The following is a 13,350-nucleotide window of genomic DNA, read 5'->3' as shown; positions in this document are numbered from 1 at the left end:
CAAAAATTGATTAAAAAAGATAAAAGAGGAATTTAATGTTTGGATTTGCTCATGGATAAGGATTATGAGTTTATATGTAAGATGTTGATTAGTACTTAAAAGTACATTTTTATCAAGGTTTTATATCATCATTTTGCACTTAAGGTATCAATAACTCCTTAACTAAAGCATGTTTTATAATAACAAGTCTGATACCATAAGATACCTTTAATTTATGGTAAATTTTCATCTTAAATGCAGGCTTATCAGATAAATGAAAGGATTGATTGATGAGTTTAAGTACGGAAATTGAAAGGACAAAGAGATGGCTAAATTTAGAAAAGAGATGATGGTTCAGTTCAAACTGGAATACTGTTCGATCATTGGGTCATATCTGGAGTTGTAGATCTTGGATTTAGGTCTGCCTTATATGGATGGAAAGCTAAGACATAGGCCTAAAACTTTCATAGGAGTCCAAGATTTAAAAATGTCGTTTTTAAGTCCAAATTGTAGCAACAATGGAGAAGTCTGAATTTGTCCTGCAGCCCAGACACTATTCAGTGTTCAGCCCATATCTCGAGTTCTAGAAGTCCAAATGACCTCAACTTTTTTTTCTTGGAAAGCTGAGACAATTTTCTAGAACTTTTATGATTTAAGCCGGTTCAAATTATGATGTTATCAATGACGTATTTGGCAAATAAAAAGATAAGGATTGTCATCAAGTCAAGATGTGGCCACCCACTTAACAATTAGTCAACAAATCAATAGTTTTGAATTTTGTCCTATAAAAGGAGGCATTTATCATGTATTTAGGCATCTTGGTTTTCAGATCAAGATCATGCTCTTGCTCTCTCTTTATATTTTGTAATGGTTAAGTTTTGCTTATATTAATCTCTTGCTTATGCTTTTCATTTCCTTTCCTTGTTTAATTATGTTTCTCTCTTTCATTATGTTTAGCTAAGTTTATCATGTCAAGGTGAAAAGGTTACATTAATGGTGTAAGAATAAGTATAGTATAAACTCAACATGGACTTTAATGTTTGATACTAAAATGTTTTGTATTTCTTATCTTGTTCACTTTTAATACTTTGCTTGTTAAATGGTTAATCTAAATTTATGTTGTATAACCCTTGATACAACAAGTACTTCGCACTTTCATAGCCCAACCATATGGTATAACCGACACTTGTGCTATGAAAGGAACTTCATTTGTTGTTAACATAAGTTATAATCATGAATGCCTGACAACATTTACAAGTATTAGCATTATTCGAATAAGATAACTAATGTAATCATGTTAACAATTTATAATCCGATTGGAACCTTATTTGTGTGTGGTTTCTAGTTGAGTAATAAAAAGAGTTTATAATATAATTATTTGAAATACCATTGGTGGATCCTTTAACCTTGACAATTATTTTATCCTTGTTTAATCCTTACATCAATATCACATCTCAAAGCTTTCTTTAACTTATTCTTCTTGTTCTTGTTGTTGTTATTTATAATTTATATAGTTAACCTCCCTGTGGTTCGACCTCGGTCTTGCCGAGTTATTTATTACTTCGACACTCCTGCACTTGGGAGAAGACATCAATCTTTTAGTCGTATAAGATGTATACCTGATATCCGATGAAAAGACAAAACCTTTAAAACTTCTTTAACATATCAAAATCACGAAGCATCTTACCTCAGGTAAAGTGCATTAGGGGTGCTAATATCTTCCATAGCCACAACCAGTCTCTTACCCGTGATTCTCTAACAAAAACTAGTATATCCGGGTTTCCCAGTAACCTTCAATCAAATACTAGGTGGTGACTTCCAAATCAAATAAACAATGATGAAAAACGTCATCGAACGCCGCAAGGGCATGTGTGACAAAGTTTATGATCCTTAAAGAACAAAATTAGAACCCAGAAGTCATAAGAGTGTTTTTGTTTGTTATGTGAATAATGTCTGGCTTAAAATTGAAGTGAGATGCATCAGGAGAGAAAATTATACATGATGGTGCGCTTGTTCTTGTAGGATTCATGTGGTCTCTAAGTGTTCTAACTCGATTATTCTCATTATTAAGCGACTGATTATCCTCTTCGACTATGTTTTCTAAAAATGATGAGGATTTCCTAGAAAGTCCACCACTTAATGTGCGTGACCAAACTCTCATGCAAGTGCAAAAGAAAAGAAAAGGAAAAAAGAAATAGAAGAAACAAAAATTAGAAAGATAATAAAAGTGAAAAGAAAAATATAATATATAATTTAAAGTAACTTACCTTCCCGGCAACGGCGCCAAAAACTTGACACGATTAAAAAATTGATATCTTATCCCAAGTGCAGGAGTATCGAAGTAATAAATACTCGGCAAGACCGAGGTCGAACCATAGGGAGATGAACTATATAAAATTATAAACAACAAATGATAAGGAGTTGAAGATAACTTTTGAGATGTGATATTGATATAAGGATTAAACAAGGATAAAACAATTCTCAGCTTTTAATATATTATCAGCGCACACAATTATTTCAGTACAGAAATTCACCGAGTGAATACAAATTAATTATTTTTATTAAAAGAGTGACCCCATCGTGGATGTTTAGCCAGGTTAAACTACCAGAATTAGGCTCTAAATCATATAGATCATCGACTCATCGGGATAGACTAAGTTTAATGACTATATATGCATACAAACCCTTCCAATAATACATTTTAATTAATTTCCACAATTAACTCTAATTCAATCACCATCTGAAAAGCATCAAATTGTTGCTCGTCGTGTAAAGACCAAGTGGCGACTGGAAAACCAAATCTTACTCTCTGGTGTGGAATTTTACTCACAGTGTGACGCGAACCCTTCCATAGCTGGATGTGTCGAGAGTCGAGACGTCTACTTGTGGAGCCATCCACTTACCGTCCCAATTTTAAAAAACAAACCTTTCAATAAGATGCCTTAAAAACTTTCATAATCACGTTCGATTAAATGTTGAAAAGGAAAAGACAGGCTGACAGTGGTCCAGTAATCCAAGAATAACACCTTTTTTTTTTTTTTAGTTTAATGTGTATATTGGTTAGGTATGTGTATACTTTGATTAATTCTACGGGTTTTTAAATTAACGACCATGTAAGTTTTTAGTGGCCATCATATAATCAATTATAAAGCTCAAACCTAAAATTATAGAAAAAACAAATCTCTTACTCCCAAATTTTTACTACTAGAATACTATCTAAATGGTTAAAATAAGACTATTCTAACCATTTAGATGGTGACCCAGTGATAAGAACTTGAGACCAAGAGGTTTGTTCTCTTTGTGGTCTCAGGTTCGAGCTCTGCTTATATGATGACCACTGAAGGCTTACATGGTCGTTAATTTCAAGATCTGTAAAATTGATCAAAATACACGCAAGCTAGCTGGACACTCACATTAAATTAAAAAAAATAAGACTATTCTTAATCTATCTCATAACAGCAACGGCAACACTATCTTTAAATATCTATAAATTTACTGGAGAAAGTCTTCCCTTAGTCTTCTTTTCCTGTTAAAAAAATTTAAATTTTTTTCTTTGTTTCTAAGACATGATGATTAGATCTAGGATCTAGCTATAGGCGCATATACAAAACAAAACAAAATGGTCTCCATCCTAATTCCTAACGCGTGAAGATTGAGAATTTTTTTTAAAAAAATCATCACATTTAAAAAAATTAAAAATTAGCGTTGGTGATTTTTTTTTTGGAAAATAGTATATTTCAGGAAAAACCACAGTTTTCAAGCATGTTATTTTAAAATACCGTACTTAAAAACTATGATTTTAGTAAATTATATTATTTTTAAAATATTTTTTTATTGCTAATGCTAGTTTGAAAATAAAAAAAATCAAGCCACGCAAGAAAGAAAAAAACACCAAGATATATATACTTTGATAAAAGAGAATTTTTACAAGAATCTTATACTTGGAATTTGAGTATTTTTTTTATGTTAATATACAATCTGTTTATTTTTATATTTTTAGTTTATTAAAATACTCAGATATCAAAAATATTTTAAAATTTTTCATACCCGAATAGTCAGTTATCTATGCTATTAATATATGCATATGCATATCCACTACAAATTTATTCTTTAGTCTCACGTGATTGCTTCTTTCGAGTGATTGGAGGTAACACTATAATAATTTACTTATAAAAAAGAGGGGGGGGGGGAATTGGTCATTTTTTTCTTTCAAAAATCGTCTTTAATGTTAAAAATACCACTTAATTCATCCGTTTTTCGGGCTCAAAATAGTTGTAGTTTTTTCTTAGTTGTAAAACTTTATTGGGACTCGATGTAGATCATGGATTGGTTAGTTCTAAATTTTATTTTTAAAAAGATTAAAATGATATTATTTTGATAAATTTTTATAAATTTTTTTTAATAAACTTAGGATTGGGTTTTGATCGAGTCTATTATATCAACGAATTAACCCAAGTTTTTCTTTTTATTCTTTTATTTTTTTAACCGGAAGAATCATGCCGAGCTTTACAGCTATAGTTTTTTCAGTAAATGGACCATAGTAACCACTTATGAAAAACAATATATATATATATATATATATATATATATATATATCAATTTTATTAAATAAGATAATAATAAATCCGTGACGGGGGTACCACCACCAAGAAAAGGTTGCCAACAAGTTTGTAACTTTGTCTAGGGAATCCACTCTAACCCCTTCATTTACATAAGAAAATGAATGTTGATTTTGCTGCAAAAGGACAAAAATGTCACATATCAACTTAGCAATAGTCAAGCGCCAAGTTGTCTCCAGTTAAAACCCTTCAACTCATGCCCATCAAGCATAAGTCAAAAGCAACGAAAATAATGAACAAAGGAAGAAATCAAATGATGATAATAACCTCATGAACGGTGTAATCTTGCATCCAGGATTTTAACAGCTTATTTGTAATATTTATATTATATAACCTTATTTAATTCATTAAAATTAAATAATATAAATATTATATATGATAACGGTCAAAAAACCTCATAAATTAATATCATATATACTATACAGGTTGAAATTTTTAAATCGTTTAACCTGATTTAATTATATTGCTCGTAACTTGAATTATTATTATAAATAATATTATTCTTTTTTTTTTTTCATTTCTTTCCTTTCTCGCTTTCACACGTATAGCCGGCTCTTATTCTTTTTCACTTTTCTCTATTCCTCATTTTCACATAAATTATAGTTGTTTCTTTTAAAATTTAATATGATTAAGTGATAATGCATTTTACAATTAATTTTTTTATGTTCGATAACCAAGAGATCATGAAAAAACAAATGAAAATTTCAAGAATCCATATTAAATTTTTATTTTTTTAATCAAATCACAACCCTCAAAGCATTTTATAGTCTCTTCCTATTAGTATGTGTTTATATGATATTACTCTCTTACTGTTTAATAAATTATTGATTGTGATTTTTATTTTGTTTTGTTTTTATTTAAAAAATATGATAGTTTTTATGTTGTCCCTAGTATATTCATTTTAGATGTCTTATTTAGTTTCAATAATTGCAACCTAATTTTTAAAATAAAAATTGTTGAAGAATAAGAGAATTAATATGATTAACTTGTAGATATCTATAATATTTACAAAACTTTTAGCCTAATTTGATATATCCTACTCGCTCGCTCGGATGCAAAAATAAATTGAATAGATCATTTTATATTTTATAAAATATTAAAAGTTAGGTTAAATATAATTATCGATTAAAACCTGAACTGCTATATCCGCAAACACCCCTCCTTGCATCTATTACAAAGCCAGCCAATGACCATGAAAGTGAAGCCCACATTGTTTTACGTAGAAGCAGAAAGCAAATACGTTGAAGCTTTACTTGTTATAATTATCTTCCCTTTCCACTTACCAACAAAAACCAATCAATGTCTCATATCCAAAATAATTACTTGGTTTTTGCTTAGAAACAAATACCAACTTTGTTAAATAAAGACTTACTTTAACATATGTGAATGTTTGTTTTTTATTACAACTTGGATTTAAAGTGCTTTTCAAATTATTTTTTGCTTGAAAAAAATATCAAATTAATATTTTTTATATGTCTTTTTGGATGATTTTGATATATTTTAATTAAAAATATATTAAATTAATTTTTGTTTATTTATTTTTGATATATTGATATCAAAAATAAATAAATAAAAATTAATTTAATTTATTTTTAATTAAAAAAACAATTCAATAAATGTCCATGCTCCATCTCTGTAAAGTAATTTTTGTCACAACAAGAATACATACTTTAACATATTTAATCATACACACTGATTACTTCATAAATTAATAAAAGAACAATCAGTGTTGTAAGTATGATAAGTTAATCATTAAAACCTAATAATAAAAATAGGAAGGAAACAATGAGTTAAAAGGTAAACAATGAGTTTTGGTATTTTAATTCCAGTTAAATCAAGTTTTTTTTTTAAGTTATCTTGGTTTCATATCCTTCAATATTGAATTTGCTTTATAACAATTTTTTCTTGTTTTATTACTCAAGTTGCGGGTTTGGAAGGTTAATTCAACATTGAGTCCAACATGATTGATTGAGAATTGAACTTTATAATTTTTTTTGATTTACTCTTTAAAAGGTTATCCTAGTTTTATAACTAAAGTTGTGAAATTAGCAAGTTAATCCATGTTAAATCTAATTATTTTTTAATTTTTTTTATATGAGGTTATATCAGTCTCATGATATAAACACTAATTAGAATTTAGAAATCAACAAAAACTTAATTGGGAAATAAAATTTAATTAATAATAAAATGGAATAATAATAAAAATAAAACAAATGAGTAACAATATTTTTATGGACGTTGAAGTTATATATATATATAGATAGACTCTACGTGTAGGTCTTAGAACTATATATATGATTAAATGAATAATATCAATACGTAAAACCCTATAAATACACCTTTAAGTTTAGAAAAAGAAAGAAAGAAAGGCAATGAGAGGAAAGGAGAAAAGGAAAAGGAAAAGAAAAAGAAAAGTTAAAAAAATATATCAATAAAAAAACATAATTGTAGAGGTTCAAGAGCCTAAACAAAAGATTTATTAGCTTTACAAGTTTACAAGAAGCAAAATTTCTAAAAAAAATCAAGAGAGAGTAGTTATTTTAAGTATATTTTTCTAATTTAAAAATAGATCCTTTGTGGCTTGCTTTTGATTTTTTTTTATTTACTTTTCTTTTATATTTATGTTTATAAATATAAAAAAGAGGATGCTCAACAAGGAATATTATATTCACCTTTTTGTTGTAGTATTTTTATTTAATGATGTTTGTTTTGACCTCTTTTTTATGTTTTTGATACATTAAAGCTGTTATTTAAGTTTATTTTTATATATATAATGTTGTTTTACCTTTTGTTTTGTTTAAGCTATGCATGTTAAAATAAGAGTGTTTTATCCTGGGTTTATTAGGTTTGTTCATGCATAAAATAGGTTTAGAAAATCAATTTTGAATCCATATTGTGTGAACATATAATTTGTTTTAAGTTTATGTTGTTTTGGATTTGATAACTCTTACTTGATTTTGATGTTATAATGTTTTTGGTTAGTTTTTTTTATTCTAACATGTTTGTGTATGATATTGTGACTTGCTATACTAAAAAAGCATGTTTTAGAAGCAAAAAATGCTCATTTCTAGGCTTGGCAATGGCTATTATTTTTGTTTTGTTTTTTTTTTTGGCAACATTCTTCATGTTCTTGGAAAGAACATTGTTTTAGAAAATGTCCATTTCTAGGTTTGGCAATGGCTATTATTTTTTTTTTGTTTTTTTTTTTGCAACATTCTTCATGTTCTTGGAAAGAACATTGTTTTAGCCTCTAGAGAGTGATCAATTTTGGTCTATTTATTTGCACATACACTTTCTTTATACATGATTAACCAATAATCTAGTGTTTATTCGCATCAATAACATGTTTAAATGCTTTTTAATTAGTTTTGAACCAAAACCCATTTCGATTAAATCATTATGATTCATTAATGATTGAAATAAATAGACACTAGATTATTGATCCTTGCATGACTTTGTTGTGACCAAATCTGGTTCGATTTAGAACCCACATTATTGGGTTCATTTTGGATATTCTTGGTGTTCTTTATTTTTTTGTGTTTGATCCGTTTTGTTCAAGAATTTTTTATTTTTTGTGTTTTTTAGGTGTTTCATCAATTTTTTTGCTTTCGTTTTGTTTTTGAGTTGTTTTTCAGGTCAAACTAGAATTTTGATTTGGTTTATGAATGAATTAAAAATTTCAGGTCAACTCGATAAAAAAAAGTGGATTAAAGGGTTTGATACCCTATTTGACTTGCTATAATTTTTGTTAAAGGATTTTTTAGTTTAAGAGTGTATTTGACAAACATCCTTTAAACCTATTATTTTTTATAGTTTTATTATGAAAAACAATATGAGTTTTTGTCAAACAAAGCTTCAAAAAAAAAAAATTCTTGCATTTGCCTGAAAATCCTAAAGTTATTTAAGCATCTTTTTTTAAAAAAAAAACTAAAATACTTTCACATGTTTTTCTTAAAAAATATTGTGTGGATTTTATAACAAGTTTATAAATTTCCAAAGAACTTTGGCCTACATTTCAAAAATATCATTTTTTTTATTTTGTTTTTTTAATACACGGGATTATAAACTTATATGTAAGATATATTTTTTATATTAAATAAAAAGATAATTTTTTTATTGGCATTAGAATGGTTAAGTTTTTAAACTTATAAGATAAGGATCTCTTCACTTAAAATGACTTTTCTTAAACCTTAGACAGACTAATAGTTATAAAATACAATTTTTTTTTTAGTTTATATGAGATAAATAAACAATGCAGTTTACCTCAGGTAAGAAGTATTAGGGGTGCTAATATCTTCACTTTACGTAATCAGTCCAATTTACTGGACTCTGAGACCAGTTGAGGTTCCTAATGATCAAATATTATATGGCAACTCTTATTCCTTCTTTTTTTCTACTGATAAAGGACAAGAATTCCTTATTCTTTCCACCCACATCATTCTTCACTATCCCGATCCGGAAAGATAATCGTCGCGACACCATACACGTGTGATAGTATCAATGAGGGATATGTATCTCTTAAACATCATTAATATTGATGAAATAACGGCAGGTCCTTAGAAAAATTTTATACACCTAGAAGTATTGAGAGATAAGTATCATTGATCATAATATTTTATATAATGATTACAAGAAAAAAAACAAATGAAGTCCCTAAGCCTAAGGCATAGAAAGATTGTTAGCTCTATATTCATTTGGGCTTGGAATGATACCAAGCCTAGAGATATTAGGTTTCACAGCTTGTCAAACTCATGTGTCTTTGAGCTTAGCGTATAACTAAACCTAAAGATGTTAGGTCTGGTGGCTCGTTAGACCTATATGTTATTGGACTCAATGCATAATTGAGCCCAATAATATTGGATATGACAGCTCACTAGACTCACGTGTGCGTGGGCTAGACCCGTAATTAAGCCTAAAAACATTAGATCTGATATTTTATCAAATCATGTATACTTGAACTCAACGAGTAGTTGAGTCCAAACAACTGAATCATATTAGTTCTGATAGTTCATTAAAGTTATATATATCAAAGCTCATTACATAATTAAATCCAAAAATATTAAATTATCACCATGTTTTTAGCTCTTTTAAACATTGAATCAGGCAAAAATAACACATGCGCGCATATATTAGAGAAAAATATTAAAAAAAAAAACAAACTGTTCTTCAGTGATTGGTTGAGAAAATCACTAGGGACGGCTAGTGTTTTTTTTTAGAAAGGACAAGAGATATCGAGTCACAATTAAAGAAAACTGTAATCCACCATCAATATCATTCTTACTACATAAATTGTTACAAATTAATCACAAACCGATATACTCTTATTCTTACCAAAATATGGCGAACCATTCGTCTTTTTTTTTAATGAGAAATTGCTTGGATTTTGGAACAATTGATTTAAGATATGTTGTCTATCATATCTTCAATTAGACGACCCAACGAAGAGAATGAAGATCCACCATCCTTCAAGCTTTCCTCACTTATTCTGCTCATCTCTTTTACCTTCTTTCTCACTTCGCCATCCTCCTCCATGACATGTTTTATTGCTTTCACTATATCATCACTACTCACAATTATCTCATTATCACCAAGAAAATCCCTCCTGTAATCCATTTTAATTTCCACAGCTAATCCTAAGTCAATCACCATTTGGAAAGCATTAAATTGTTGCTCTGCGTATAATGGCCATGTAGCAACTGGAACACCAAATCTTACACTCTCTAGTATAGAATTCCATCCACAATGCGATGCAAATCCTCCTACAGCTGGATGAGCTAAAATATCCACTTGGGGAGCCCATCCAATCACCTTTCCGATCTCAAGTGTACGATCCAAAAATCCTTCAGGTAAAATCTCTCGAAAATTTAGATAATCACTTGGTGATTCTATTTTACCTTTCTGCGATGAAGGTTTACGTAAGGACCACAAAAACCGATGTCCACAATGTTCTAGTGCACAAGCAATCTCTTTCACCTGTTTTCCACAAAAACTTCCCCAACTTCCGAAGCATAAGAACATAACTGACAATGGAGGTTGATCATCAAGCCATTTCATAATGTCCCTATATTTGTTGCTCTCATCCGACCTCAAATCACGACCATCTCCTACATGTTTCACCATGGGTCCAACGGGATACACGGGAGGGTTTTTACCATTGGAAAGAGAGTGAACCGCACAAGATTCGAACTCTAAAAATGTATTTACCAAGATACTCCTAGTTTCCTTCAATGTTCTTGCATGTTCAAGAAAAATAGTGAGCATGTCTTCCCTGAACACCATCGAAGGCAAACATTTAGCAGGAAGTGGGTTCGCCAGACCCGGAATTTCTAACAGAGCATCCGAGTTCTTGAACTCAGTGAGGTTCACTCCCTCATCATCATGAAGAGCCTGAAGATAAAACATGGAACAAATAAAAGCTGCACCTGAAGCAGAGAAAACATACCAGGGAACTCCAAATCCATTAGCCACATCTTTCATCCCAGTAGCAAACGTATCAAAAATAAACCCAGCAAGTTGAGGAGAGTCGAGACTCAACTGGGACTGAGTCTCATCTTCGAAACATATTCTTCGACATGGGGTTTTTGGCTTTCAATCATAGAAGTGAGCCAGTTACGGTCTTTAGTGTCTTCTGTATTGGACTCAAGACTCGGCAAGTTAACGACTCGCATACGATCAGGCAGAGTTGATGCAGCAAGTGACTCGGTGTATTTGGTGGTGCTAGGATCAAGAACTGGATGCATTATGAAGATAGAGGTAGAAACCCTGTCATCACGTTGAACAAGAAGCTTAGCTACCTCTACCAGAGCTACAATATGACCCATAGCAGGTATGGGGATTAACACCACCTCTGCATTTTTCATTTTTTTTTCCTTGAATTTTTTTTTTTTTTTAGCAGGGAGGGTGTGGTTGGTTACCCGTAGGATGTCTAGTGTGTGGATTACCTTAGGATCTATCTTAGGATGTCTTTTGTGTGGTTACCTTACACGATCTATCTTTGTCTGAAATATATAACACACACACACACATCTTGAAGACCTAGAATTAAGAGTGATGTCATTGCTTATTGAAAATGGATTGGCATTGTTCAATTAATAATACAAATTAAATACTTGGCTTGTGTTATATCGTGAGTTTGCTTAAATTGTTTTCAATATAAAAAAAATAATCTAAAACTTAGATTATTGACTTAATTTATTTTAATAAGCTCGTTTAATTTAAATAATAAAAAAATAAAATGACAATAAATAAAGTAAAAAAACAATAATGAAAACAAGTAAAAAAAAAAAACTAAATCAAACTCATCCAAGTTTGCATGCCAAATTTATGACTTGATCGTAATACCAGGATAATCTCTTTGAAATCAAAATGAATAAAATAATAAAACTTAATTATTAAATAACTCAATATTAAAGAGCAATAATGTAAAATAAAAAAAATTGTTTTGAAAAAAAAACAAAAAAAAAAGAGACTTGAGTAAAATCAGGTTAACCTACTAACCCTACGATCATGGACATAAGATTGGGATAACTCCATTGAAAGGAATGTAAAAAAAATTACAAAAATCAATTCTCAATCAATCAAATGCTAAAGAAAAAAATGAAAAAAAAAATCAATTGAAGGATCTTATTTAATAACAAAGAAAAAAAATTAAATAAGAATGTAATAACCCCATAAAAAGATAAATCAAAAAAATCAAAACTTAATTTCTAGCAAATAAAATGTTAAATGATGAAATTGAAAAAAAATTAAAAAAAGTTAAAAAAACCCAACCTCATCCCACTTAGAAGAGCATGAAAAATCTATCACCTAGTTATAATACGGAGGTAACCTAGTTGATAAAAAATTAAATAAAATTATAAAGCTGAATCATCAAACAACTCGATGTTAAAAAATAAAACTGCAAAAAAAACAAAAACAAAAACAAAGCAAAAACAAAAAAATTCAAGTCAATCCAAGTTAACTTTATAATTTCGCAATTATGAGTAAAGAATTGAGATAATCTATAAAAAAAAAAAGTGGAAAAAAAATGCATAAAGACCAAATCCTAATAAATCAAATATTGAATAACGAACTTTTAAAAAAATCAATTTTAAAAAGAAAAAAATAATCAAAATCAAAATGTGTTAACCTTGAAAACATGTAATCCTAGTCATTAACTTTTGAGACTAATTCTATAAAAGACAAATCTTAAAAAATAACAAAGTAAAATTCTCAACTAACAAAATGTTAAAATGTTAAATGATATGAAATTAAAAAAAAATAAAAAAAGGATAAAAAACAAATAGGAAAAAAAAATGAAGACTTAATTTTATTTAAAATGATTAAAATCAAATGTTAAAAAATAAATTGAAAATAAAAAAAAGAAAGAGGAGGGAAAAACAATTTGATATAAAAATTAAAGAAAATCAAATAACAATGAGCAAAATTAAAGAAAAAAATTAATAAATAAGATAAAAAAAATAAAATTAATAAGAATCAAAATAATAGGAATAAGATTAAATATAAAAAATAAATAATAAAACACTTTTATATTTTCACAAGAAAAAAAAAAAGAAGCAGAACCAACTTATCTGTCAATAGTTTCTAAAAATTAGATTGTTGTTGTATCTCACGAACGTGCAGCTTATAATGAATCAATGAAAGAACGGTAGTGATAGAAGATATGAGAAAAACATTTATTAAAAAAGTTGTTCTTTCGTGTTTTTTTGAGAAAATCACAATTAAAGAATATTGTTTTTTTGAAAGTACAAGA

The 13,350-nt window shown here is 28.7% G+C and overlaps 1 pseudogene; it reads right to left on the bottom strand.

The window, feature by feature from the left end:
• Positions 1–9,840: 9,840 nt before the first annotated feature.
• Positions 9,841–11,583, bottom strand: LOC133688443 (anthocyanidin 3-O-glucosyltransferase 2-like; annotated as a pseudogene).
• Between the last annotated feature and the right edge of the window lie 1,767 nt (positions 11,584–13,350).

Source organism: Populus nigra, chromosome 3, assembly GCF_951802175.1.
Source record: "Populus nigra chromosome 3, ddPopNigr1.1, whole genome shotgun sequence".
Taxonomy (NCBI): domain Eukaryota; kingdom Viridiplantae; phylum Streptophyta; class Magnoliopsida; order Malpighiales; family Salicaceae; genus Populus; species Populus nigra.
Note: the sequence above shows the minus strand (reverse complement) of the source record. Positions and strands in the feature narration are given on the sequence as shown.